At 46.9% G+C, this 24,613-nt stretch overlaps 1 long non-coding RNA gene across 2 annotated transcripts; it reads left to right on the top strand.

Moving 5' to 3' along the window:
• On the top strand, positions 1-24,303 carry LOC134759508 (uncharacterized). Of its 2 annotated transcripts, none has more exons than XR_010135781.1 (4): positions 1-382; positions 7,326-7,574; positions 22,067-22,159; positions 23,732-24,303. It is a non-coding gene; the product is annotated as an uncharacterized LOC134759508 (long non-coding RNA). The 2 variants fall into 2 exon arrangements; XR_010135782.1 differs by having other exon boundaries at positions 25-382; positions 22,691-24,303.
• Positions 24,304-24,613: the final 310 nt, after the last annotated feature.

Raw genomic sequence — 24,613 nt, 5'->3', positions numbered from 1 at the left:
TGTATTTCCCCTGAACAACCTCTTGGAACTCTCCACATTCTCATAACTGAGAAGAAAATGCATTTGTGCTCTGGGCTGAAGCTCAGAAGTGGGCTTTCACGACAGTCATTTCAGGCCTGTTTCCCTTTTTCTCCCTTCCCTGAAAGGGCCTCTGGTTTTTCCCAAGCTGCCTGAGTAGAAGGAAACACACAGCTCCCCCAGAGCAGAGGGGCCCGCGAGAGGGAAAGCTGGCCCAGGCCCAGGGCAGGCTCGCCTCTGACTCTGCAGGGACATTCTTTCCTCCCAGCCAGCAGGGAACTTCTGGAACTTCTAAACAGCACATCCTCGAGCCAGCCCAGGCCCCCACGGCATCCTGCACCCCAGGTTCACAAGCTTTTTAGTGGTAAGTAACACATTTGGCAAACCTCCTCAAGTGTGAGCCAAGCCAGGCCTTTTTCCCCAAGTCCCAAGTAACAAAGGGATGCTGGGCTGGGCCAAAAACAGGATCTATCTAGCCAGATGAGCCTAGAGCCTTGGTTCTCGGGGCCAAGGCTGGAGAGGACCAGAGGGAAATGTCCTCGGCCAGCCTCACCGTGGTCTCCGTCACCATGCAGGCTGGTCCAGAGATTTCAGGACGCATCACTGATTCCAGGCAGGGCTCCATCCCCGGCCCACACTCAGCCCAGGACCTGGCCAGAGAATCACCAAGCATTCCCGGCAACACGATGCACGGCCCATTTTCCATGCCAGGCTCTTCCAGGGTCTCTGGGTGGGAGCAGCCCGGCCTTCTCACTGGGTTCCTGCTATGTCTGGGGGGTACAGAAAGCTTATGTTGGCCAGGTGCAGTGGCTCATGCCTGTAATGCCAGCACTTTGGGAAGCCGAGGCAGGCAGATCAATTGAGGACAGGAGTTCAAGACCAGCCTGGCCAACATGGTGAAACCCTGTCTCTACTAAAAATACAAAAATCAGCCAGGCGTGGTGGCACATCCTATAGTCCCAGCTACTTAGGAGGCTGAAGCAGGAGAATCACTTGAACCTGGGAGGCGGAGGTTGCAGTGAGCCGAGATTGTGCCCCTGCACTCCAGCCTGGGCAGCAGAGCGAGACTCTGTCTTAAAAATAAATAAATAAATAAATAAAGGTATATGTCTCCATCAGAGATAGTCAACTGCCATATATCTCTGCTTTCAGATGATTTTAAAGAGAAGGTGTTTTGAAAGCTCGAGACATGTTCTGGGCTTGGCTTTGGCTCTGCGTCTATCTCTGTTTTGAGAAACACAGTCCTCTTCTCTGTGTATCTGGAAATCTTGGAGGCAGTGAGCTCTGTTGCAGGGACTTCCTCATTACCCAGGCTGTGCTTTGTCCAAATGTTGCCAAAGGTCTCCAAGAAGAGAAATCCATCCACTCCTTCCTTCAGGCTGTCTAACTGGCGTGCCTGCCCTGTAATATCCAAGCAGTGACCCCAGCCCCATTCCCCTAAGGGTAGGGACTCCATCATTGTGTACCCCCAAGCTTGCAGTTCTCTCAAATCTTGCCACAATCCCCCACCTTCTGGGTGCCAAGATTCTCAGACGGTTTGTGCTTCCTCTGGTGACCTCTGCCTGGGATTCCTTGCTTCCCACCTCTCACCCTCTATCTGCACCTCTCCTCCCGCAGCTGCTCTCCTCTCCCACCCCCTTTATTACCCTTTGCTTAGCCCCATCCCTGCATTGCCCCAGCCACCCCCAACTCACACGGCAGCAGACTTTTACTCAAGGTTAGGGGTCATAGAGAGGAAATGACAGTAAGCAAATGAGAATCTACGAATAGACATTACCCTGAAAGTTCACCAACCGTCTCCCACCTCAGAAAACTTCTCACTGTCCCCTAAGTCCCAACTTAAACCATCTTCTCTCCAGCCTTCCTCTTCTCTTCTAGACCCTTCTACCCAAACTCCAAGTTCCTGGGGATTCATCTTGCAAAACAATTTGTCTTGCCTTCCGCATGCCCAGAAAGTCTCATTGTTCTCACCAGAGCGCTTCCCTATCAGGGTTCATCATAGCATAATCCTCAAAACAGAGGCATCTACCTCCAGGATAGATGCCAGCCCGCCCCTGGAATGATAAAGCACAGCATTTTGTTTTCTATGTAACACTTTCTTCCTATCCACCCGCCACCACCGCCCCCTTACATCTGGTACCCCTGACAGTCAAGAAATCCACCCCAAAATGTTCCTGTTTTCTTTTTCCTTTTTGCTCTTTCTTTCCTTTTTCTTTTCTTTACTCCTCTATAGGCATGGCACATCACTGATCAGCATTCCTGCTGCAGTTGAAATGGTGATCTAATTAAAAATAAGTCAGCATGCATCAGATACAAAAGCACAAAATATTGTATGATTCCCCTTACATAAGGTACCTAGAGTAGCCAAATTCCCAGAGACAGAAAGTAGAATAGTGGTTACCAGGAGCTGGGGAGAGGGGAGAAGGGGGAGTTACTGTTTAGTGGGTGTGGAGTTTCAGTTTGGGAAGATAAAAAAGATGGAAAATGATAATGGTTGCACAATAGTGTGAATGTACTTCATGTCACTAAACCGTACACTTAAAAATGGTTAAAATGGTACATTTTATTTTATTATTTTTATTTATTTATTTATTGAGACGGAGTCTCGCTCTGTCACCCAGGCTGGGGTGCAGTGGGGCCATCTCGGCTCACTGCAACTTCTGCTTCCTGGGTTCAGGTGATTCTCCTGCCTCAGTCTCCCGAGTAGCTGGGACTACAGGCACCCACCACCACGCCCGGCTAATTTTTGTATTTTTAGTAGAGATGAGGTTTCGCCATGTTGGCAGGCTGGTCTCGAACTCCTGACCTCAGGTGATGCGCCCACCTTGGCCTCCCAAAGTGCTGGGATTACAGGCGTGAGCCACCGTGTCCAGCCAAAATGGTACATTTTCCATTATGTATACCTTACCACAATACAAACAATAACGTCAATAACATTCATTCTGACCTCAAGAGAGACCTGCAGTTAATTCCACAAATAAGGGCTTTTCCCTCAGCAACTTTGGATCATATCACTTCTGTGAACTCCTGTGCAGAGAGGCTGTGCTCAGGAGATCAGCCTCACCTGCCTCAGGTTTGGTGGTCAATCATCTTTCTGCTGACCCCACCCATGTGGCTGTAGACTTTATGCTCCCTTCCAAACTGATGGAAAACAGAGGAAGCACACAGCAGCTGCCACTGGAATAGGAGCCTTCAGACGTTGGTTTTAAGCCTAGTTCAATTGTTAACTAGCTATGCAGCCTTGGGCAAGTTATTTAATCTCTCTTTCAATATCCTTATAAAGAAAATGGAGACGATAATAGCCGGTCCCCAGTGAAATAATGGATGTGAACACACTTTGAGAAGTGTGTGCAAGCTGGTTTCATCATCTCTTAAACATCTCAGATATAAGAAGGAAGTTGCTACCTGGAAATGAGGTAGACGGCAAATAGCTCAGTAAATACAACCTAAAAATACCACTTTGATCTTGGGCCAATGTCCCTAAATCATCATCCTCCTCAAAGATGGAATGAAGCAAGGTCCTTCTGGTCTCTACTAAGAAAACCCCATTTTACTGAGACACTGATTTTCCCCATGATTCGCTTTTATTCAGAGCCAATATCCAGCTTTGTCCACAGGGTGCCCGCTGCGTTGCTTCACTGAGGTGAGGAGTGGGTTCCGAGCAGGAGCATTGTCGGGGAGGAGTGGGAACAGGACAGAGGGAAGGGCTGATTCCCAGGAGCACGTGTTCCCAGCAGGGCCCTCTCATAACGTTCACAGCACTCGGGCATGTTGACTGTCAAAAGACAAACGAAAAGGTGACAGCATGAGTAGGGTGGATACAAGACTACAGTCCCATAAAAGACAGTGGCCTCATAGTGGCTTCAGATGGTGGCACTGGCTGCCCCTCAGTCTGGCTGCCAGCTGGTCCCGCTGCCCTGGCTCTGGTCCCTTGGGATGTAAGAGGCAGCACTTCTTGTCAGGAAGTCTCTCTTTCCCTCAGGCCTTAGGAAGAAGTTCAGGTCCCCACAGCCCAAGTGAGTCCACACTCTTCCTCCCTCTGGCCTCCCCTGCCTCACCAGGACCCTTTCCTGTCCTTCTCTCAGCTATCCCTTCCCACCTCCAGGGAACGCCCAGACGCAGAGGTCCCTGTTCTCCACGTCTCTGGCCCCAGCCAGCCACACTCAGGCCCGTCTCACACACCTCACAGTAACCCAGCTCAGCCCAGATGGAAGTCATCTGGTTAGGGCTTCAGACTGATTTCACCAACAATGACGTTATGCTTGTCCACACCCATTCCCACATCACCTCCTTCCGAGTCCTCTTCCCACTCACACAGGCAGTGCCAAGAAGTGAAAATGGAAGCAGACTCAAAGGAACCCAGGCTGGGGTTGTGTCTGGGGACACGACCAGGGCCCAGGGCTTGGACCACGGACAACTTCAGGCTCCGACCTTATCCAGCCCAGCCTCCCAAGCCACTGCCGCACCACAGCTGCAGAATCTGCAACCTACAGGAGCTCACTTTTCACTTAAAGCCAAGGGAGGGGAACGGAGAGATTTCCCGCAAAGCTGTTCTCTCATAGGGTAGCCTGTTTCCCTGCTTGCCTCTGGGCCTCGGGACACTCAGGGTGGCCTGTCCTTGCTGCGGCCCCACAGCCTTCAATCCAAGCCAGCCAGGGGTGTCTGCGTATCACCACACCCCAGGTCCAAGGACCCAGAGGGGCAGAGGGTTGTTGCGGGCTCTGAGAATGTCACCATGCGTAGCAAAATTTATGGGATTTTAACTTTACCCAGCCAGGGCAGACCCAGAGGACCTTGATCCCAGGGACGACCAATGGAATAAACTGTTTCTACAAATGGGGCCTTATCCCAACCTCCTCTCCACCCCTTCTTTCAAAGGTGGCCTGTTTAAAAGCAAGCTGTGGTAACCTTACCACACCTTCCTGGGAGCTGGGTGGAGGGGAGGGGTAGGGGAGCTGAGCAATCACTGTGGCTGAGAGCTCCCTGGAAAGGGGGAGAGAATTCAAGAACTCCCCATTCTTGAAAGAGCCAGAGTGGTTCCTCACAAGAAACCATGGAGTGTCACTGGCTGGACCACTAGCACAGCCTGGAATGTATGAGCCACCAGCTTCTCCACCAGTGGCCCTCTCAGCTCCGCCACGGAGGCTGGGGGTGGAAAGGAATAATGTTTCTTCTGAGGCCCTCCGGGGCGTAGCCCATCCCAGCCTTCTCACAGGGTGCTTTGAGGGAGAAGCTGCAGCCCAGCCTCTCCAGCCTCTGCCCTCACAAAGGCACCCTCTGTCACAGCCTCCCCCACGATCCCTACTCCCCACACCCCACACCACACACATGCACTTCCTACAGGAGCAGATTCCAAGCCCAGTTAATGTCGGATGCTGCCTCCCAACAACATGCTGGAACAAAGGCTGCTCATGACTTAATGTGCCGGGGTGCTTGTCAGGGCTTAGGCAAACGTAATTACAGGGAGAGGCAAAGCCGCTCTTGCAGCCACACCTGGCCATACAGTAAACAGCACTTTTTCCTGTCGAGCTGGGGGGAGCTGAGAGACAGGGAGGCGACAAACCACAATTTGAATCATTTGGAGAGAAGCTATAAATATAATAATGAGTCATTTGTAAAATATAATTTCATCCAAAAGCCTGGAAAAAAATAGGAAAGAAGTTCTTATGCTATTTCAGGCTAAATTGTTCAAGGGTGTTCTGCCAGAACCTGGGGAGGGGACCCAGCTGCCCACCAAGAGCCAGGCTGGGATTCACATACAGACCTTCCCGAGCTCCCCGCCTCCCAAGAGTGCTGCCTGGGACAGTGCCTTCCCCAGGCCCTGGGAGTATGGAATATGCCGAGATGGGAATGCTGCAGACTCTAGCGCTTGCTCTGTGGAGAGCTGATAAGAATCATGAACCAGCTAGCCTGATGTCCAGGCTGTGCAACCTCAGAACAGTTTAGGGCAGGCACGCTGTTGTTTTTGGCAAACTCTCCCCCAGGCTTGAGGCCCTACCAGCCTTTCATGCTCAGGGTGGCTTTTCTAGTGCTGTTCCAAGGTCTCTTCTAGAACACTGGGAAGACTTAATTCTAGCCCTGGGCCCCAACTGCTCTGGAGGAAGAAGGTGGAGCCTTTCTAAAGCTCTGTCTGGGGGAGGGCGCTGAGGTCACACTAGGCTTGGCCCAGGTCACCACTACCATTCTGGGTAGTTGTGAAGAGCATGTGCTCTGGAACTAGACTTTTCTTAGGTTCAGTTACATTTGGGCCACTTAATATCTGTGTGAGCTTAAGAAAGTTACTTAACCTCTCTGGGCTCAGTTACCTCATTTATTAGATGGGTTTAATAATAATTGTACCTTCCTCAAAGAGTTCCTGACAAGATGAAAGAGTTAATATGGAAACATTTGGAATAGGGCTTGGCATAGTAAGTACTCAATAATGTTAACTAATAAGATTATTATTATTTCTCACTGGGCATCTTGGTACAACACGAAACCACAGAACAAAGGTACCATGGCATACATCGTTCACCACGGGTGGCCGTGGACACACGGGGTCAGGTCCCCTGGCTTGTCCTGTCGACCCTGAGCAAACTCTTCAATCTCTGCAGCCAGAGGATCCCCCTTATCCCTCCTTACACCCCTACTTTGCCTCTGACCTGAACTGCAAGTAGGGAGAGGAGACAGGATAGCATTCTACCTACTGGAGTTTGGTTTTGGTTTTGTCTTTTAGAGACGGGTCTCACTCTGTCATCCAGGCTGGAGTGCAGTGTTGTGATCATAGCTCACTGCAGCCTCTAACTCTTGGGCTCAAGCGATCCTCCCATTTCAGCCTCCCAAGTAGCTGAGACTACAGGCCGCACCACCACACCCAGCTAATTTTTAAACTTTTTTTAGAGATAGGGTCTCACTATGTTGCCTAGGCTGGTCTCAAACTCTTGGCCTCAAGCAATCCTCCTGCCTCGGCCTCCTGAGTCATGGGAATTACAAGTGCAACAAGCCACTATGCCCGTCTTCTACCTACTGTTTAGGGGCCCTAAGTCAGTTGCTACTTTAAAACAGCTCATCCTGAGCTCTAACTTCAGCCCCTCCTTCTCTTCCCTCTTCTCCTCCTCCCTTCTTCTCTTCACTTCCCTCCATACTTCCCTGTTCTTTGTGCTATACCTCTCCTCCTTCCTTGTCTTCTAATCCCAGGGCCGAGCTGGGAGAGTGGGATGAGATCAGTGTACTCAAAGCCTCTGTTCCACCCAAACCACCAGGTCCTTTTCCCTTGTTGCTGAGAGTGGCCTTGAAAACCCTCAGTAACACTTCTCCCCTGCCCTTAGGTGCCTGCTACACCCAGGGAGGCCAGAAGAGGTGGACAGAAATAGTCTCCATGTCAATATGCTGCATTTTCATTTCTCAGAAACCAGAGCACCACAGCCAGCTCTAGCCCGGAGGGAAAGTAAGAGGATGTTTTTGCAGCAGGTGTCCTTTCTCCTGTAACTACTAAACTGTCGCCCCTCACTAAAGAGGATGCCTTTGCCTACGCTGTCCCCACCCCTTGAAGCGAGCTTCCTCCTCTATTGGGATAGGTAACTTTTTTTTCTTCAATAATTCTTTAATGTTATAAAATACCTGCCAGTGTTCACATTTCCCTGAATGATTTTTAATTCTTTTTCCTTTTTTAGTATGTTTGTTTGAAGTAGGAATCTAAACAAGATCTATATATTGTGATTAATTGATATGTCTCTGAAGTCTCTTGTTTATAGTTCTCTCTCTTTGTAAATCTCTCTCTCTCCCCTTGCACTTTTTTTAATGAAAAAAAATCTGATTGTTTATCTTACAGAATTTCCCATATCTGGATTTTTTTAAAAAAATTAAAACACAGTGATATCATTTAACATGTTTCTCTGTCTCTTGTAAAGCCAGTAAATTGATAGTTAGATCTAGTGGCCAGGGTCAGGTTTGGTTATTATTATCTCTTTTTGTTCTTATTTTTTGACAATATTACTTCACATGGGTGTTATATAACACCTGGTTGCCTCTCTTTTTGTCACATTGTCAGTCATTGTTGATCATTGCCTACATTCATTAATTCGTAAGAGCATACAAAATTTTGTTACTCTGTTCTGTCATTACTTATTCATTTATTAGAAAGAATTCCCCATTTCCAGTGCTCTTAAATTGCTTTGTATAGATTCAGATTTCTATCTAGTATAATTTTCCTTCTGTTTGAAGGACTTCTGTCACTGTTTTTTTTTTTGTTTTTTTTTTTTTTGAGATGGAGTCTCACTCTGTCACCCAGACTGGAGTGCAGTGGCGTGATCTTGGCTCACTGCAACCTCTGACTCCCCGGTTCAAGCGATTCTCCTGCCTCAGCCTCCTGAGAAGCTGGGGCTACAGGCACCCACCACCACACCCGGCTAATTTTTTGTATTTTTAGTAGAGACGGGGTTTCACCATGTTAGCCAGGATGGTCTCGATCTCCTGACCTCATGATCCACCCGCCTTGGCCTCCCAAAGTGCTGGGATTACAGGCGTGAGCCACTGCACCCAGCCATGTCATTGTTTTTTATAATACAAGTCTTCTGGTGATCCTTGATATTTTAAATATCTGAAAAAGTTTTTATTTCCCCTTCATTTTTGAAAGCTACTCTTGTTGGGTATAGAATTCTAGAATGACAGTTTTTTCCTTCAGTATTCAAAAGATGTTACTCCATTGCCTTCTGGCTTTCATTGCTTTCAAAAAGAAGTCTGTGGCAAGGTGCAGTGGCTCATGTCTGTAATCCCAGCACTTTAGAAGGCCAAGAAGGGCAGATAAGCTGAGGTCAGGAGTTCAAAACCAGCCTGGCCAACATGCTGAAACCCTGTCTCTACTACAAATACAAAAATTAGCTGGGCGTGGTGGCCCACGCCTGTAATCCCAGCTACTCAGGAGGCTGAGGCAGGAGAATCACCTGGACCCAGGAGGCAGAGGATGCAGTGAACCAAGATCGTGCCACTGCACTCCAGCCTAGGCCACAGAATGACAGCAGACTTCTTTTTGTTTTTCTTTTTCTTCTATTTCTTTTTTTTTTTTTTTTTTTTTTTTTTGAGACAGTCTTGCTCTGTCACCCAGGCTGGAGTGCAGTGGCATGATTTTGGCTCACTGCAAGCTCCGCCACTGCAGTGGCATGATTTTGGCTCACTGAAGCCATTCTCCTGCTTCAGCCTCCCAAGTATCTGGGACTACAGGCGCCCGCCACCACGCCTGGCTAACTTCTTGTATTTTTAGTAGAGACAGGGTTTCACCGTGTTAGCCAGGATGGTCTCAATCTCCTGACCTCGTGATCTGCCTGCCTTGGCCTCCCAGTGATGGGATTACAGGCATGAGCCACCACGCCCAGCCTTTTTTTGAGATAGAGTCTCACTCTGTGGCCCAGGCTGGAGTGCAGTGGCACAATCTTGGCTCACTGCACCCTCTGCCGCCTGGGTTCAGGTGATTCTCCTGCCTCAGCCTCCCGAGTAGTTGGGATTACAGGCACGTGCCGCCAAGGCCGGCTAATTTTTTTTTTTTTTTTTTTTTTTTTGAGATGGAGTCTCACTCCGTCACCCAGGCTGGAGTGCAGTGGCGTGATATCGGCTCTGCAACCTCCACCTCTCAGGTTCAAGCAATTCTCTTCCTCAGCCTCCCAAATAGCTGGGATTACAGGCACCTGCCACCACACCTGGCTAATTTTTTTTATTTTTAGTAGAGACAGGGTTTCACCATCTTGGCCAGGCCGGTCCTGAACTCCTAACCTCATGATCCACCCACCTTGGCCTCCCAAAGTGCTGGGATTACAGGCGTGAGCCACCGCACCTGGCTAATTTTTTTTTTTTTTTTTGGTATCTTTAGTGGAAACAGTGTTTCACCATATTGGCCAGGCTGGTCTCAAACTCCTGACCTCGTGATCCCCCGCCTCAGCCTCCCAAAGTGCTGGGATTACAGGTTTGAGCCACTGCACCCAGCCTGCTGTCATTTTTAATGTTCTACCCTTGTACATAGTGTATCCTGTTTTCCTCTAGTTGCTTGTAAGAAATTCTGTTTCACACTGGTTTTAAACAGTTTGGTTATGATGTGTCTTTGTGTAGTTCTCCAGTTTTTTGTGCTAGGGGTTCATTGAGCTTCTTGGATTTGTGGACTTACAGTTTTCATCAAATTTTGAATATATTTGGCCATTATGTCTTCAAATATTTTTCTACTCTCCTCTTTTTCCTGGGACTCCAATTACACAAAGATTAGGCCACTTCAAGTGCTCTGCTCTTTTTTGTTTTCCTCAATATTTCTTCTCTGTGTTTCCTTTTGAATAGTCTCTATGACTATAGCTTCAGGTTCATTTGTTTTTGCTTCTGCAGTGTTTACTCCGCTATCGATTTCATCCAGTATATTTTTTATTTCACATTATATTTTTCATTGCTAGAAGTTTAATTTGGATCTTTTTAATATCTTCCATGCCTTTATTTAACATACTTAATCTTTCTTTTATTTTCTTAAACATGTAATAACTGTTTTAATGTCCTTGTCTACTAATGTTCTTTTTCTAACATCTGTGTCATTTCTGGGTCTGCTTCTATTGATTGGTTTATTTTCCTTGTTATTGGTCATATTTTCCTCATTATTTGTATGCCTTTATCCAATAATTTTTGACTGGATAGTATACATTGTGAATTTTACCTTGTTGGGTGTTGCATATTTTTATATTTCTGTAAATACTCTTGAACTTTGTTCTGAGACACAGTTATTTGGAAACAGATCTTTTCAAGTTTGATTGTGTTTAAACTTTGTTAGTTAGGACCGTAATATCCACTAGTTTAGTGCTAACTTTGCCCCACTACTGAGATAATACCCTTCTGAGTACTCTGTCTGATGTCTTGTGATTTATGGGGTTTTTCAACGGGCTGGTGAGAACATACACTCCAGGGATTACTTCCTCTCCTCCTTCTGTGTGGTTGTTTCCCTAGACTCAGATACTTTCCTCACATATATGCTCTGATCAGTACTCAACTGAAGACTCAATGGGACCCTCTGCAGATTTCTGCCTCGCTCTCTCGCTCTCTCTCTCCTCCCACCTCCTGCCCCCCACCCTTATTCTCCTCCTTCATCTCTCTGTAGCTCTCTCCTGTCTGGTACACTGCCCTTAACACTATGTAAAACTGTAGCTGCCTTGGCCTCCCTGAATTCCCTGTTGCATCTCCTCAGCTCAGAGAGACTACTGGACTCTACCTGGGTTGCTCCTCTTTGCACAGCAGCCTGGAAACTCTCTCAAGGCAGTAGGATGGAGCAAATGTACAGCTCAGCTCACTTGTTTTCCCTCTCTCAGGGATCACTGTCCTGTGCTGTCTGATATCTAAAACCATTGCTTCATATATTTTATACAACATTTTAATTGCTCCAGGAAGGAGGGTAAAGTCCATCCCTGTTATTGCATCTTGACCAGAAACAGCAGTTGTTGTGGATAACTTCTGCTTAAATTTGTATATTCAGCTCAGGACCTTGCTTTCAGAAGATTTCCCTATGCCCCACCGTTATCTCTACCAGTGCAGGTTGGAAGCTCTTCTTTAGTGAGCTTATAATACCCTACCTGTGAGTATGATTATCGCTTATGAGTCTCTCTGCAGGGCCACCAAGTTGCTTTCTAGTCTGTGAGTTCATCTGGGGTACAGTTATGTCTACACATCTTTGTATTCTCCCTGGCATCTTGCATATAGTAGGTGCTGAATTAAATGTTTAGGAGATCTCAGTAAACACAAGATTCAGTTTAAAAAAAGAAATAAAAGAAAAGAAAAAGCAAACAGGAAAGAAAAATAGAAAAAAAATAAATGTTTAGGAGAATGACGCCAGGTGCAGTGGCTCATGCCTGTGATCCCAACACTTTGGAAGACCAAGGCAGGAGGATCACTTGAGACCAGGAGTTTGAGGTCAGCCTGGGAAACAGAGAAAGACCTTGTCTCTACAAAAAAAAAGTGAAAACATTAACTGAGCATGGTGGCATATGCCAGCAGTCCCAGCTACTCAGGAGGCTGAAGCAGGAGGATCACTTGAGCCAGGAGTTCAAGGCTGCAGTGAGCTGTCACCATGCCAGTGTACTCCATCCTCGGCAACGGAGCAAGACACTTACTTTAAAAAAACAAAAAAAGTTTAGGAGAATGAATGGAAAGAAACCCATAGTCACTTGGCCATCACCAGCTATAACTAAACAATGATAAGACCATACCTGTAACTGGCATTTACTATTAGACTCACCATAAACTATGGGCACTGACACTGACAGCTGTCTCTGGGCACCTCCCTCATCCTGAGCTCACCTGGCAATGTCCAGAGCACTCCCAAGAATGTGACTTTAAATATCCTGACCTTGACAATCCCAAGGCCTTCAATGGAGGGTGTGTGGCACTGAGACATATGAGTCATTCAAGGTGCCAGAAAAGTGTAACTGCTTCACTAAGGCTTTCAGAATACTCCTTGTCCTAAGGTGAGATGGAGGAAAGAAAATAAACATGGAAAAGCCTAGTAAACACTCTCCCCAGGGTTGGTCACATTCTCTACCTCCCACAGATGTGTCCAGAACTCTCTGACTATACAAGGGACACTGACAGAGGATCCCAGGCACACTCACTGCCAGGTCAGTGTCTGGACAAAGCAATCCTAATAGAGCCAAGGCAGAATCAAACATGATCAAGGAGTAAGGGAGCAGGGACTCAGGGCAAATCAGTTCCTGGAATCATAGTCTGCATACTTCCCAAAACCACCTTGGTTCCAGAAACCCATGCTTTTCAGGTCTAATAGACAAGGCTGTGCTGAGCTCTCACTCTGGGACCTACACAGTGCACAGATACTATCAGGACAAAATGAGTCCTGCTGATCATCCCTAAAGAATTTAATACTAGGCCAGGCACTGTGACTCTCACCTGTAATCCCAGCACTTTGGGAGGCCGAGGCCAGCAGATCACGAGGTCAGGAGTTCGAGACCAGCCTGACCAACGTGATGAAACCCCGTCTCTACTAAAAATACAAAAACTAAAAACATATATTTATATTAGCCAGGTGTGGTGGCATGGGCTTGTAATCCCAGCTACTGGGGAGGCTGAGGCAGGAGAATCGCTTGAACCCAGGAGGCAGAGGTTGCAGTGAGCCGAGATCATACCACTGCACTCTAGCCTGGGCAACAGAGCGAGATTCCGTCTCAAAAAAAAAAAAGTAATAATTTCCTTAAATGCAATGTTTCCCAAAGCGGGGCTCCCTAGCCACCCACATGTGAATCATCAAGGATATTTGTTAATAATGTAGATCCCCAAGCCCAATCCCAGATGGAAGGAATCAGATTCTTTGGGGATGAAGCCCAATAATCTGTATTTTTAATAAACGTCTTATGTACACAAAAGTGTGAGTTTTAATGTTCACAGAAGACATTAAAGCAGTGGTTCTGTGAAGACAAATTCGTTGTGCTTTGGGACCTGAGAATTATGTTAGGAGTTGAAAAGTCTCCAGCCATTGTCATCTGGGCTTGAAGTTTCTTTGTGGGCTTCAAGTTTATTTGCTTCTGGTTGATTATATGAGCTAGTATATTAAACCAGAGCTCTTTTTTTTTCCCCCTTGAGACAGAGTTTCATTCTTGTTGCCCAGGCTGGAGTGCAATGGCGCAATCTCGGCTCCCTGCAACCTCCACCTCCCAGGTTCAAGCAGTTTTCCTGCCTCAGCCTCTCAAGTATCTGGGATTACAGGTAGGCACCACCAAGCCCAGCTAATTTTTGTATTTTTCGTAGAGATGGGGTTTCTCCATGTTGGTCAGTCTGGTCTAGAACTCCCAACCTCAGGCAATCTGCCCGCCTCCGCCTCCTAAAGTGCTGAGATTACAGGCGTGAGCCACCGCGCCCGGCCGAAACCAGAGCTCTCTGTGAGACCAGTCTTTGAGTCTGGAGTCTGGCCTGGGTATTTCTTTCTCTAAGCAAATAGGTCTTAGTTCTCTTCCCAAATACCCAGCCTTACATTTAGTCTCGAACTGTACCTTTGAACAACTTGAAGAAACTGCCTGGGAGGCACTCTAAATCTGGTCATTGCCTATAGGCTGTGTCCCACTTACATCTGTCATGGAAGTTATGGTCACCTTTGTTTTAGGAGGAGTAAAAACCAGGAAGTGCTTGGGAAAGGGCTAGGGATAAGCCATCAACCATATCCCATATCCTATATCCCATATTCCATATCCTATAGCCCACATCTATATCCCATAGTCCATAGCCCATATCCCACATCCATGGCCCATATCCCGTATCCCATATCCCACATCCATACCCCATATCTCATATCCCACAGCCCATATCCCATGTCCCATATTCCATATCCCGTATCCCACATCCATAGCCCATAGCCCATATCCATAGCCCATATCCATATCCCACATCCATAGCCCATAGCCCATATCCATATCCCACATCCATATCCCATATCCCATATCCCACATCCATATCCCATATCCTATATCCCACATCCATAGCCCATAGCCCATATCCATATCCCATATCCATATCCCACATCCATAGCCCATAGCCCATATCCATATTCCACATCCATATCCCATATCCCATATGGCATAGCCCATATCCCATATCCATATCCCATATCCATATCCCACATCCATATCCCATATCCCATATCCCACATCCACATCCCATATCCCACATCCATATCCCACATCCATATCCCATAGCCCATATCCATATCCCATATCCCATATCCATGTCCCATAGCCCATAGCCCATAGCCCATATCCATATCCCATAGACCATATCCATATCCCATGTCCCATGTCCCATATCCCATATCTCGTATCCCATATCCCATATCTCATATCCCATATCCCACACAATGCAGTCCCCCATCCCTGCTTCTGTTCATATTAGGTTAGTGCAAAAGTAATTGCAGTTTTGCAATTCTTTTCAATGGCAAAAAACGCAATTACTTTTGCACTAACCTAATACTAACATACCTTGGGACAAAGTTTTTGGAGTTTTCTAGTCCTCTCAGCCTTTTTTTTTTTTTTTTTTTTTTACCGTAGGCAGAAAGGGCTTCTCTTATCAAAGCTGTATTTTCTTCCTTCTCTGTTTTGGGGTAAGCTAGTTTGAACATAAGCTTACCCTTTTTTTTTTTTTTTTTGAGATGGAGTCTCACTCTGTCACCCAGGCTGGAGGGCACTGGCATGATCTCAGCTCACTGCAACCTCCACCTCCTGGGTTCAATAGATTCTCCTGCCTCAGCCTGTCAAGTAGCTGGGATTACAGGTGTGCACCACCACGCCGGGCTAATTTTTGTATTTTTAGTAGAGACGGGGTTTCACCATACTGATCAGGCTGGCCTCGAACTCCTGACCTCATGATCCGCCCACCTTGGCCTCCCAAAGTGCTGGGATTACAGGCGTGAGCCACTGCACCCAGCCAGCAACTTACCTTTTTATAGTACTTTACTAATAGTAACAAGAAGGAGTCAACCCAATCCAACACTCTACATTTTTCTACTAAGTAGCATACCGCTACAGCCGCAGTAGGCACACAATCTGCACCCCAAGTCACAACAGGAAACTGTATAGCTAATTAGATGGCCGATTTCTCAGCCGAAAATGTAGGGGCTCTTTATCCTTCGTCTTACCTCTTTGGTTGGACAATCCCATTTTTAGGGCCTGTCTCTTGAAACACCTTATGGAACTCATTTCTGTATCAGTTAGGAATCTTTAGGTTGCAGTAAACCAATCTCCAATTCAACTGGTTTAAACAATACAGAGAATTTATTGGCTCACTTTACTGTGAAGTCCAGAGGAAGAGGTGGCTTTAAATAAGGCTTGAGGCCAGGCGTGGTGGTCATGCCAATAATCCCAGCAATTTGGGAGGCCAAGGTAGGTGGATTGCTTGAGCCCAGGAGTTTGAGACCAGCCTGAGCAACATAGCGAGACCCCGTCTCTACAAAAAAAATTTTTAATTAGCTGGGCACAGTGACATGCATCTGTGGCCCCAGCTACTCAGGAGGCTGAGGAGGGAGGATCACTTGAGCCTATGAGGTCAAGGCTGCAGTGACTGTAATCACACCACTGCAGTCCAGACTGGGCAACAGAGTAAGACCCTATCTCAAAAAAAAAAAGTAAAAAGGAAGTAAGGCTTGATCCAAAAGTTCATACAATGTTATCATGAAGTCAGTTCCCCCGCTTCTCTCTCTGCCTTTCATGGCATCATCATATTTCATATAGTGGTCTTCCAACAGCTCCAGATTTTCCCATAATAGTCATGGTATGGCTATAGCAATTCACACCTTACATCTTCTTACTAGTAGCTGCTATAAAAGTCCTGAGATTCACATTCTCTCACTCACTTAAAATGGATCAAGTGCCCATCCCTGAACCAGCCACTGTGGTCCGTGCACTAATTAACTTAGCAATGGTTGGGAAGAAGAGCTCATCACACCCAAATCACATGGTTGAAGATGTGAAATCCTCTAAAGGAAAACCATGAGTATGGCAGCAGGCAGGGAACAGACACTGGCCAGGCACCCAACAAGGGGTTTGTAGCCAAATAGCCAAAAATGAGTGTGATCTACTAATTTTTTCCCATACTTTAGTCAAAGTGATCTTACTAAAACTCAGATTCAATCCCATCACCCCCCTGTCTTAAATCTTCAGGCTCCCCATTGCCTTTTGAATAAAGTCAATATTTATTCATAAGGTTGGCAGGGTCCTGTATGATCTGGCCAATCTCTCTTCTCTTCCTCCATCACACTTCAGATAAACTGACCCTTTTTAGTGTCTTAAATTTGCCATGCCCTTTTTGAGCTTTCACGCATGGTCTTCCCTATAACTGAACTTTCGTCATACTTCTTTGGCTAATTCCTACTCGGTCCTCAGATTTCAGTTTAAAAGTCACTCCTTCCTGGAAGCTTTCTCTGAGTCCCTAGTAGTGAGTCATGTACCCCTCCACAGACTCCACATCACCTCTAATTTTTTTTTTTTTTTTTGACAGAGTTTCACTCTGTCGCCCAGGCTGGAGGGCAATGACATGATCTCAGCTCACTGCAACCTCTGCCTCCCAGGTTCAAGCAATTCTCCTGCCTCAGCCTCCCAAGTAGCTGGGACTACAGTCACGCGCCACCATGCCCAGATAATTTTTTTTTTTTTTTGTATTTTTAGTACAGACAGGGTTTGCCATGTTCGCCAGCCTGGTCTTGAACTCCTGACCTCAGGTGATCCACCTGCCTCGGCCTCCCAAAGTGTTGGGATTACAGGTGTGAGCTACTGCAACCAGCCTCCAATTTCTTATATATATCATTTTTTAGTGTCATTAGCATTTAATAAAAGATAAGGAGATCATTACCATGGTCCTCAAGAAATGACCACCTCAACTAAAAGTGTGGCTGCAGAGACAAACGAGGGAGAGAGGGTGATGAGGGAAACATTTAGAATAACTCCCATGTTTCTGGCCTGGTTAATAGAACACTGGTGTCATGAGAAGGAGGTTAGATCCTATCAAGCCATGATGGAGCTGCAGCAGACAACTTTAGGTGTCCTGTACTCTATACCCTCTCTCCCTGCTCAGATTCGGGTGCAGCTGTGGCAGACAGTCCCCCCAGGCACTCACAGCTTCCCTCCTTAATGGCCACCACATGGCTGGCTTTCTGCCTTGGGCAGCCCAGAAAAATGCAGGGAGGTTAATATCCCCAGCACAGCACTCAAGAAACAGGGCGTGAGAGACCACTGAATAAGTGCCCTGGCCACCTATGCTGCTGAAGGCCAATCTGAGATGCACTCTACTCAGTTCCTTACGGGCCCAGCCAGATCGAGCTTCATTTGCTCACCGTGGTAACCAGCTCAGTAACATACTCTGTGGCTTTTCCTTCTTCCCTGCCTCACTCGTTTTGCTCTCGCACCCTGCTTCCAGGATCATCTCCCAAATAAACTCCCTGAGCTCAAGTCCAAGTCTCAGTCCCTGCTTTCATCCCAAACAGAAACCATTGAAGACTCTTTGACAGAGAAAATAAGAGGAGAAGCAGGTTGAGAGGCAGCTGGCACCTTAACAGCCACCTGTACTGTGAGAAGCCCATGGGACAACACAGGGCCATGATGTTGGCAGGGTTTTGACCTCTGCTCAACCTACAGAACATTTTCCCTTTATTTGTCACTGTTGATCTCTCTCTTTGACATGCTTCACCGACACAATCATTCCCTGGTGTTCCTCCTACGTTCCTGGCCACTACTTTCAGTCTCCTTTGTAAAATAAAGTTGCTAGTGTTGAGGCTGGGTGATGGGTACATAGGAGGCTGTGACAGAATGTTATACTTTCGTGTGTCTTACTCTTTCCAAAATACTTTTTGGTTTTTTTGTTGTTGTTGTTTTCTGTTTTTTGTTTTCTGTTTTTTTTTTTTTTTTTTTTTGAGACAGAGTCTCGCTCTTGTTGCCCAGGCTGGAGTGCAGTGGTGCAATCTCCCTCACTGCAACCTCTGCCTTCTGGGTTCAAGCGATTCTCCTGCCTCAGCCTCCCGAGTAGCTGGGATTACAGGCACTCACCACCACGCCTGGCTAATTTTTTTGTATTTTTAGTAGAGACAGGGTTTCAACACGTTGGCCAGGCTGGTCTCAAACTCCTGACCTCAGGTGATCCACCCGCCTCGGCTTCCCAAAGTGCTAGGATTACAGGCATGAGCCACCACACCAGGCCTCCAAAATGCTTTTAAAGAATAACTTTTAGGCCAGGCGTGGTGGCTCACGACTGTAATCCCAGCACTTTGGGAAGCCGAGGCAGGAGTTCGATCACCTGAGGTCAGGAGTTCGAGACCAGCCTGGCCAACACGGTGAAACCCTGTCTCTACTAAAAATACAAAAATTACCCAGGTGTGGTGGCACATGTCTGTAATCCCAGCTACTTGGGAGGCTGAGGCAGGAGAATCGCTTGAACTCAGGAGGCGGAGGTTGCAGTGAGCCAAGATTGTGCCACTGCACTCCAGCCTGGGCAACAGAGTGAGACTCTGTCTCCAAAAAAAAAAAGAAGAACTTTTAAATGGGGTTTCTCTTCTCATTTTTTCTTCATCTACCTAATGGTTTTCAAATGTGTGCAGAAGCTTATATAAGTGTCACCTGGGGATCTTGTTCAATGCATGCTCACCTTGCCCTACTTGAATGAGCCCCTGCTATTTTTCTGACTTTATCTCCCGTCACTCCCTTGTGCCTACATTGCTCCAGCCACACTGGTCTTCCTCCTCTTCCCCAAACACACTGATAAGCCCTCCATGCCTCTATGACCTTTGCACTTGCATAACCGCAAATGACAGATACCACTACATGATCTCGGCTCAAATGTTACCTCCTCAAAGCAGTCATTCTAAAATAGTGTGCATGCACACACACGCATACACCCTCTATCACACTGACCTGTTTTATTGTCTGCATAAAACCTGTCACTATCTAAAAATATCTGGCTTACTTACTTGTTTACTTGGATTTTGGCCACTAGCTCCATATTGGCTAGCACTCCTAGAAGGTGAGTTCCTATTTACTGTCCTATCACAACTCTGGGCATATTCAAACAGCTTAATGAATATGTGTTGTGTGGATGAAGAGCTATATGCCTACAGGACTTGGGAGGGAGAGCTGGGGGCATAGACATAGGAGCTGGCATCATCACAACAGTAACAGTGGAAACCATTTCGCAAAACGGTTTGCCCAGTAAGAGTGGGTAGAAGTGAGGAAGACCAGAATAGAATCCAGGAGATCAGCCACAGAGCGGAAAAAGGAAAAGGAGCCTGGGAAGGAAACCAAGAAGCAGCCAGAGAGGCTGGACAAGCGCTGGAGGGAGAACTGCCATAGAAACCAGGATAGAGAGAGTTCAAAAAGAGGAAGTGGTGGACAGAGCAGGCCAAGATGAAATGTACCCAGTGGATTCTTGTCACTAGGAAGTCACAGGAAACATTCAGTTTTAGTAAAATGAGGGGCAACTGGCAACCAATGAAAGTCTCTGGACAAATGCCCCAGCCTCCTGCCATTTGGAGGGACAATTATAATAGTAAGCTCAAAAGTACGCCCTTTGTTGGCTTGTCTTCCTTTCCTGTTTCATTCTCCCCACTTCCTTCTCCCTCCTCCCTTTACCCTGCTCCCTAGAATCCCTTACCACATAAACAACTAGCATTTTAATCTGTCTCAGGCTTTGCAATCCAGGAAATCCAAACTAGAATAGACTAGCTGCATTTCTCACCTGTTTCTGTTTTCCTAGGAGGAAATGAGACTTTCCCTTTACAGTTCATCGTCCAAAACTGGTTTGTGTTCCCATGTCTAAACTAATTATAGCCACCAGGGAAAGGGATTATTAGGATTCGCCTAGACCAACCATGCTTCATTCCCTGAAGCTGGGCATGCTGGGCATTCATATCAAGCCAGGTCCTGGTTCCATCTCCAAACCATCAAGATTCTCAAGACTGGCCGGGCGGGGTGGCTCATGTCTGTAATCCCAGCACTTTGGGAGGCTGAGGCGGGCGGATCATGAGATCAGGAGATGGAGACCATCCTGGCTACAGTGAAACCCCGTCTCTACTAAAAATACAAAAAATTAGCCGGGTGTGGTGGTGGGCGCCTGTAGTTCCAGCTACTTGGGAGGCTGAGGCAGGAGAGTGGCGTGAACCCGGGATGCTGAGCTTGCACTGAGCTCAGATGGCGCCACTGCACTCCAGCCTGGGCGACAGAGCAAGACTCCGTCTAAAAAAAAAAAAAAAAAAAAAAAGATCCCCAAGACTAATGAGTACGGGGGCCCCTGGCAAGGATGACACCTCTCAACCTCTACACGTACGCCCAGCTGCATCCACCACAGCCAAGGACTGCTGTACATTCACCCCTCCCCTCTGCAGAGCACTATGCTGAGTGCTGCGGGCCAGAATGCTAAGATCGTAACATAGGATTTCTAACCTGACGGGGGTGTCATCTGGACACATTACATACACTATATAATGTGAAAACACAGAGGACAGCACAGTGGATTGCAACTCAGAGAGGGAAGACTTAGGGTAGACTCGGGTGTGCTGAAGAAACAAAAGGCCCCTCAGATTTATGTGTCTCACACTACATAGCACCCACAGGTGGACAGGAGATTCTACTCCATGGCACCACGCGCACTCCAGAACCTCCAGCCTGAGAGAACAGCTTTTTTTTTTTTTTAGACGGAGTTTTGCTCTTACACCCAGGCTGGAATGAAGTGGCATGATCTTGGCTTACTGCAACCTCCACCCCACTGGAGTTCAAGCAATTCTCCTGCTTCAGCCTCCCGAGTAGCTGGGATTACAGGCATGCACCACCACACCTGGCTAATTTTGGTATTTTTAGTAGAGATGGGGTTTCGCCATGTTGCCCAGGCTGGTCTCGAACTCCTGACCTCAGGTGATCCACCTGCCAAATCCTCCCAAAGTGCTAGGATTACAAGTGTGAGCCACCATGCCAGGTCTGAGAACAGCTTTAATCTGGATGTCACCCATCGCTGAGCCAGAGGGAAAGACAGCTCAGAGGGTTTTGAATTAGCAATTGAATTCTGGAATTCTTGGCCCAGAAGTGAAATGTATGACCTCCACTCACAACTCATTGGCTAAAGCTGGTCACATGGCCCCATCGAACTACAGAGAGCCAGGAAGAGAGATCCTACCATATGCCAGAAGGCAGAGAGGCACAGATATTTAGTGAGCATTGGAAAGACATCCAGAAACCACCAAGGAAGAATGACATTTGAACTGAGATTTGAAAAATATTTTAGTCTTCAATAGATGAAGTTAAGGGCCAGGGAGGAGAATCTGCCAGGTAATTATATAAGAGAAGTCACAGAGGCATGAAATGGCCTGGCTGGTATGACCAAAAGCCAGGCTGAATGAGGGGATAGGGATTGGCCTGGGATCCCCATCCCAGGGGATAGGAAAGGAAGGAGGCAGGAAGGCTGAGCCTAACTGTGAAGGGCTTTGAATCACATAATAAGAATTTTGTACCCTACTAGATTATTGGCAATAGAGAACTACCAAAGAGTTTTCAAGCAGGAAAGCACCATGATCTGATTTGTGTTTTAGGAAGATAACTTTGGCAGCAGAATGGGAAGAAGATTGGATGGGAGAGAGATCAAAGGCTGGGAGACTCTAAGAGGCTGTTGCAGTATAGTCCAGGTAGGCGGTAAGAAGAAACTGAAGTGAGGAAGGGGCTGGGAGAATATGAAGGAGGAGGTAGATGGGAGAGACAATTCTAATCTAAAAGGACCACTGCTTTTTTTTTTTTTTTTTTACTTTTATGGAAACATTCAAACATGTACAAGAGTAGAGAGAATAGTTTAATGAACCCCCACATACCATCACCCAGCTTGGTTATCCATACATGGCCGATTTTGCTTCACTTCCACTCCTCACTTCACCCCACTAAATTATTTTCAAGCAAATCCCCATATCATATCATTTAATCTTTAATTTCTTCATTATTTGTTCCAAAAGATAAAAACTTCTCTGGAACATGACTACCATACCATTATCACGCTAAAAATTAACAATGATTACTTAATGTTATCAAATATCTAGTCAATATCAAAATGTCCCTGATGGCCCCTTTTATTTTTTCCCAGTTGGTTTGTTTGGATTGGGATCTGAATAAGGTCCTCATATTTCTTTTTTCTTTTCTTTCTTTCTTTCTTTTTTTTTTTTTTTTAGAGACAGAGTCTCACTCGGTCACCCAGGCCAGAGTGCAATAGTGCGATCTTGGCTCACTGCAGTCTGAACCTCCTGGGCACAAGCAATCCTGCTGCCTCAGCCTCTCAACAACCTGGGACTACAGGTGCAAGCCATCACACTCAGCTAATTTTTAACTTTTTTGTAGAGACTGGAGTCTCGCCATGTTGCCCAGGCTGGTCCTGAACTCCTGGTCTCAAGCAATCCTCCCACCTCGGCCTCCCAAAATGCTGGGATTACAGGTGTTAGCCTCCGTGCCTGACTGGCCTTCACATTTCACTTGGCCCTCCCGCTTTTTCTCTCTTGTCATTTGTTCATTGAGGATTCTGCGTCATTTGCCCTATAGAATTTCCCAAATTCTGGATTTTGCTGATGAAATCCCCCCAACACCACCACCACTTACCATCCCTATCTTCCTCCTGCATTTCCTGTAAACTGGTGGCTGATTATAAAACTCTTCTCCTTTTTAACAGAAGCAGAGGGAGAAGGAAAGGGGGAAGGGAATTATTTATCAACACCTACTGTGTGCCAGGCACTGTGTGGGTTCTTGTATAAACATGATCTCATTTAATCCTCACTGATACCCTTTGAGGTGAATATTTATTATCACTATTCTTACGGATGAGGAAACTGGGACTCAGAAAATCTGAGTCTCACAAATTGATCTGACAAAACTGGAAAATGACAGAACCAGGGTTGGAACCTGGCTGTGTTTGACTCCAGAGCCCCTTCTCATTGCACTACGCAGCCCCAGAGTGAAAAGGGGCTTGGCACATTAGTGATGGCGCAGGAAGGAGGTCTAGCTAGCCTGAGTCTTGGGACTATTATTCATACTGTTCAGTGTTAATAATACACATTGTGACTTCATATGTGCCAAGTACCTTACATGCATCACGAGGATCTGGACAATGGATGCTTTATTATCCCCATTTTACTGGTGGGGAAACTGAGACAGTGAGGTCCAGAAAGGGCAAGTAGCTTGCCCTGGGCAGTGCAGGCGGTCTCACCAAGTTTTGCTCCCAGGTTTATCTGCCAGTGGCGCCCATGTTTCCACCACTGTCCTACATGGCCTCTCCTCACGAATGGCTCCAACCTCCTGGATACGATGGATGAAGCTGGGTGCAGAGATGGAAAGAGCAGCCCAGCTTTCCTAACTGGAGGACTGAAGCGAGAGCTCTCACTGTTGGCCTAGTGTGGATCGACTCCTGTCCACCACATTCCCCAACCAAGGACAGTCTACACCAAGCTCACAGCACTGAGGCGCTGGGGGAGGGCCAGCCCACACCTAGCCCCGTCAATCTTGGTGGCATGGACTCCCTCCTAAAGCTTTCTCAGGAGGCCCCATTTCCTACTGCAGCGGGGCAAGAATTCAGGAGGAGCCCACTCAAAGGGGAGACAGAGGCAGTGCTCCCTGTGAGCAGCTCTTCCTCCCCAGAGCTGTCATGGACAATTGGAGAGAAAAACCGGGACATTCTCCCCCACCAGGATATTTTGTATGCTTTGCACTTACTGCTGTGTTCCCTTCATCTAAAAGCTCTAAAATTTCAAATAAAAAGGTACAATGAAAGCAGCAGCAGGATAAATAGCCACAGTGATCTGAGCTGAAACCCTGGAAGCTTTATTCACATCTTTAGAAAAACTCTGAAGGCTCCTAGTAGCAGCTGCAGTACAAAGCCTCACACTTTAATTCTAAGGCTGCCAGAAATAGGTCTGTCAGGCCTGAAATATCACTGCATTTCATTACTCTTAAATGTGCATTACCATCTCTGCTTCATTACCAGCTGGGGGGTATTCTCCGGATCAACTTCGGAGAGCACCGGGGATCTGGGACATATGGGGAAGGGCAGAGGACAGAGTTGGGTCTAGAACACCCGGATGGGCAGGAAGACCTAGTGGGCCTAAAGA

Source organism: Pongo abelii, chromosome 10 (genome assembly GCF_028885655.2).
Source record: "Pongo abelii isolate AG06213 chromosome 10, NHGRI_mPonAbe1-v2.0_pri, whole genome shotgun sequence".
Taxonomy (NCBI): Eukaryota; Metazoa; Chordata; class Mammalia; order Primates; family Hominidae; genus Pongo; species Pongo abelii.
The sequence above is the reverse complement of the archived record's forward strand: the minus strand, read 5'-3'. Positions and strand labels throughout refer to the sequence as shown.